Raw genomic sequence first — 5,471 nt, forward strand, 5'->3', positions numbered from 1 at the left:
ACGGATGCTGGATTTTGTCAAATGCTTTTTCTGCATTGATTGAGAGGACCATGTGGTTCTTCTCTCTTCTCATATTAATTATTAATTTGTTCTATCACATTGATTGATTTGCAAATGTTGAACCATCCTTGTAGCCCAGGGATGAATCCCACCTAGTCATGGTGGATAATCTTTTTAATGTGCTGTTGGATCCTGTTTGCTAGGATCTTGTTGAGAATCTTAACATCCATATTCCTCAGTGATATTGGTCTGAAATTCTCCTTTTTGGTAGGGTCTTTGCCTGGTTTGGGGATCAGGGTAATGCTGGCTTCATAGAAAGAATCTGGAAGTTTTCCTTCTGCTTCAATATTTTGAAACAGCTTCAGGAGAATAGGCTTTATTTCTTCTTTGAAAGTTTGGTAGAATTCCCAGGGAATCCGTCAGGTCCTAGGCTCTTGTTTTTTGGGAGGTTTTTGATCACTGCTTCAATCTCGTTACTAGATATTGGTCTATTCAGGTTGTCGATTTCTTTCTGGCTCCATTTTGGGAGTTTATAGTTTTCCAGGAATGCATCCATTTCACCTAGATTGCTAAGCTTTTGGCATATACCTTTTGATAATAACTTCTGATGATTGTTTCTACTTCCTTGGTGTTAGTTGTGATCTCTCCCTTTACATTAATAATTTTATTAATTTGGGCTTTCTTTTCCTTTGGATTAGTGTGGCCAGTGGTTTATTGATTTTTTAAATTAAATTTTTATTTTTTATAAACATATATTTTTATCCCCAGGGGTACAGGTCTGTGAATCACCAGGTTTACACACTTCACAGCACTCACCTAAGCACATACCCTCCCGAATGTCCATAACCCCAAACCCCTTCTCCCAAACCCTCTCCTCCCAGAAAACCTCAGTTTGTTTTGTGAGATTAAGAGTCACTTATGCTTTGTCTCCCTCCCAATCCCATCTTCTTTCATTGATTCTTCTCCTACTCACTTAAGTCCCCATGTTGCATCACCACTTCCCTCCTATCAGGGATATCATATGATAGTTGTCTTTCTCTGCTTGACTTATTTTGCTAAGCATGATATGCTCTAATTCCATCCACGTTGTCACAAATGGCAAGATTTCATTTCTTTTTGATGGCTGCATAGTATTCCATTGTGTATATATACGACCTCTTCTTTATCCATTCATCTGTTGATGGACATCTGGGTTCTTTCCGTAGTTTGGCTATTGTGGACATTGCTGCTATAAACATTCGGGTGCACGTGCCCCTTTGGATCACGACGTTTCTATCATTAGGGTAAATACCCAGTAGTGCAATTGCTGGGTCATAGGCAGTTCTATTTTCAACATTTTGAGGAACCTACTTGCTGTTTTCCAGAGTGGTTGCACCAGCTTGCATTCTGACCAACAGTGTAGGAGGGTTCCCCTTTCTCCGCATCCTCGCCAGCATCTGTCATTTCCTGACTTGTTTATTTTAGCCATTCTGATTGGTGTGAGGTGATATCTCATTGTGGTTTTGATTTGTATTTCCCTGATGCCGAGTGATATGGAGCACTTTTTCATGTGTCTGTTGGCCATCTGGATTTCTTTTTTTGCAGAAATATCTGTTCCTGTCCTCTTCCCATTTTTGATTGGATTATTTGTTCTTTGGGTGTTGAGTTTGCTAAGTTCTTTATAGATTTTGGACACTAGTCCTTTATCTGATATGTCATTTGCAAATATCTTCTCCCATTCTGTCAGTTGTCTTTTGGTTTTGTTAACTGTTTCCTTTGCTGTGCAAAAGCTTTTGATCTTGATAAAATCAGAATAGTTCATTTTTGCCCTTGCTTCCCTTGCCTTGGGCGATGTTCCTAGGAAGATGTTGCTGTGGCTGAGGTCGAAGAGGTTGCTGCCTGTGTTCTCCTCAAGGATTTTGATGGATTCCTTTCTTACATTGAGGTCCTTCATCCATTTTGTGTCTAATTTTGGTGTGTTGTGTAAGGAAATGGTCCAATTTCATTTTTCTGCATGTGGCTGTCCAATTTTCCCAGCACCATTTATTGAAGAGGCTGTCTTTTTTCCATTGGACATTCTTTCCTGCTTTGTCAAAGATTAGTTGACCATAGAGTTGAGGGTCTATTTCTGGGCTCTCTATTCTGTTCCATTGATCTATGTGTCTGTGTTTTTGCCAGTACCATGATGTCTTGATGATGAAAGCTTTGTAATGGAGCTTGAATTCTGGAATTGTGATGCCATCAACTTTAGCTTTCTTTTTCAATATCCCTTTGGCTATTTGAGGTCTTTTCTGGTTCCATATAAATTTTAGGATTATTTGTTACATTTCTTTGAAAAAGATGGATGGTACTCTGATAGGAATTGCATTAAATGTGTAGATTGCTTTAGGTAGCATAGACATTTTCACAATATTTATTCTTCCAATCCAGGAGCAAGGAATATATTTCCATTTCTTTGTGCTTTCCTCAATTTCTTTCATGAGTACTTTATTGTTCTCTGCGTATAGATTCTTTCCGTCTTTGGCTAGGTTTATTCCTAGGTATCTTATGGTTTGGGGTGCAATTGTAAATGGGATTGGCTCCTTAATTTCTCTTTCTTCTGTCTTGTTGCTGGTGTAGAGAAATGCAACTGATTTCTGTGCATTGATTTTATATCCTGACACTTGACTGAATTCCTGTACAAGTTCTAAAAGTTTTGGAGTGGAGTCTTTTGGGTTTCCCACATAGAGTATCAGATCATCTGCAAATAGTGATAGTTTGACTTCTTCTTTGCCAATTTGGATGCCTTTAATTTCCTTTTGTTCTCTGATTGCTGAGGCTAGGACTTCTTGTACTCTGTTGAAAAGCAGTGGTGATAATGGACATCTCTGTCGTGTTCCTGACCTTAGCGGAAAAGCTTTCAGTTTTTCTCCATTGAGAATGATATTTGCTATGGGTTTTTCATAGATGGCTTTGATGATATTGAGGTATGTGCCCTCTATCCCTACACTTTGAAGAGTTTTGATCAGGAAGCGATGCTGTACTTTGTCAAATGCTTTTCAGCATCTATTGGGAGTATCACATGGTTCTTGTTCTTTCTTTTATTGATGTGTTGTATCACATTGGTTGATTTGCGGATGTTGAACGCATCTTGCAGCCCTGGAATAAATCCCACTTGGTCGTGGTGAATAATCCTTTTAATGTACTGTTGGCTAGTATTTTGATGAGAATTTTCTCATCTGTGTTCATCAAGGATATTGGTCTATAGCTCTCTTTTTTGATGGGATCCTTGTCTGGTTTTCGAATCAAGGTGATGCTGGCCTCATAAAATGAGTTTGGAAGTTTTCTTTCCATTTCTATTTTTTGGAAAAGTTTCAGGAGAATAGGAATTACTTCTTCTTTAAATGTTTGGTAGAATTTCCCCGGGAAGCCATCTGGCCCTGGGCTTTTGTTTGTTTGGAGATTTTTAATGACTGTTTCAATCTCCTTACTGGTTATGGGTCTGTTCAGGCTTTCTACTTCTTCCTGGTTCAGTTGTGGTAGTTGATATGTTTCTAGGAATGCATCCATTTCTTCCAGATTGTCAAATTTGTTGGCAAAGAGTTGCTTATAGTGTGTTCTTATAATAGTTTGTATTTCTTTGTTGTTAATTGTGATCTCTCTTCTTTCACTCATGATTTTATTTATTTGGGTCCTTTCTCTTTTCTTTTTGATAAGTCTGGCCTGGTGTTTATCAATTTTTTAATTCTTTCAACGATCCAGCTCCTAGTTTCGTTGATTTGTTCTATTTGTTTTTTTGTATCTATTTCATTGATTTCTGCTCTGATCTTTATGATTTCTCTTCTCCTGCTGGGTTTAGGGTTTCTTTCTTGTTCTTTCTCCATCTCCTTTAGGTTTAGGGTTAGGTTGTGTACCTGAGACCTTTCTTTTTTCTTGAGAAAGGCTGTACCGCTATATATTTTCCTCTCAGGACTGACTTTATTTTGTCCCACAGATTTTGAACCATTGTATTTTCATTATCATTTGTTTGCATGATTTTTTTCAATTCTTCTTTAATTTCCTGGTTTACCCATTCGTTCTTTAGAAGGATGTTGTTTAGTCTCCACGTATTTGTGTTTTTTCCAAACTTCCTCTTACGGTTGAGTTCTAGCTTCAGAGCATTGTGGTCTGAAAATATGCAGGGAATGATCCCAATATTTTGATACTGGCTGAGACCTGATTTAGGACGGAGGATTTGGTCTATTCTGGATAATGTTCCATGTGCGCTAGAGAAGAATGTATTTTCTGTTGCTTTGGGATGAAATGTTATGAATATATCTGTGATGTCCATCTGGTCCAGTGTGTCGTTTAAGGACTTTATTTACTTGCTGATCTTTTGCTTGGATGATCTATCCATTTCAGTGAGGGGAGTGTTAAAGTCCCCTACTATTATTGCATTATTGTTGATGTGTTTCTTTGATTTTGTTATTAATTGGTTTATATAGTTGGCTGTTCCCATGTTGGGGGCATAGATATTTAAAATTGTTAGATCTTCCTGTTGGACAGACCCTTTGAGTTTGATATAGTGTCCTTCCTCATCTCTTATTATAGCCTTTGGCTTAAAATCTAATTTATCTGATATAAGGATTGCCACTCCTGCTTTCTTCTGATATCCATTAGCATGGTAAATTTTTTCCACCCCCTCACTTTAAGTCTGGAGGTGTCTTCGGGCTTAAATGAGTTTCTTGGAGGCAACATATAGATGGGTTTTGTTTTTTTATCCATTCTGATACCCTGTGTCTTTTGATTGGGGCATTTAGCCCATGAACATTCAGGGTAACTATTGAGAGACATGAATTTAGTGCCGTGGTATTGCCTGTGAGTTACTGTATATTGTATACTGTATATTGTCTGTTACTGTATGTTGTCTCTGTTCCTTTCTGATCTACTACTTGTAGTCTCTCTCTTTGCTTAGAGGACCCCTTTCAATATTTCCTGTAGAGCTGGTGTGGTGTTTGAAAATTCTTTCAGTTTTTCTTTGTCCTGGAAGCTATTAATCTCTTCTTCTATTATCAATGATAGCCTAGCTGGTTATAGTATTCTTGGCTGCATGTTTTTCTCGTTTAGTGCTCTGAATACATCATGCCAGCTCTTTCTGGCCTGCCAGATCTCTGTGGATAAGTCTGCTGCCAATCTAATATTTTTACCACTGTATGTTACAGACTTCTTTTCTGGGGCTGCTTTCAGGATTTTCTCTTTGTCACTAAGGCTTGTAAATTTTACTATTAGTTGACGGGTTGTGGGCCTATTCTTACTGATTTTGAGGGGCATTCTGTGAACCTCATGAATTTTGATGCTTGTTCCCTTTGCCATATTGGGGAAATTCTCCCCAATAATTTTCTCCAGTATACCTTCTGCTCCCCTCTCTCTTTCTTCTTCTTCTGGAATCCCAATTATTCTAATGTTGTGTCATCTTATGGTGTCACTTGTCTCTCGAATTCTCCCCTCGTGGTCCAGTAGCTGTTTGTCCCTCT

Source organism: Mustela nigripes, chromosome 6, assembly GCF_022355385.1.
Source record: "Mustela nigripes isolate SB6536 chromosome 6, MUSNIG.SB6536, whole genome shotgun sequence".
Taxonomy (NCBI): Eukaryota; Metazoa; Chordata; class Mammalia; order Carnivora; family Mustelidae; genus Mustela; species Mustela nigripes.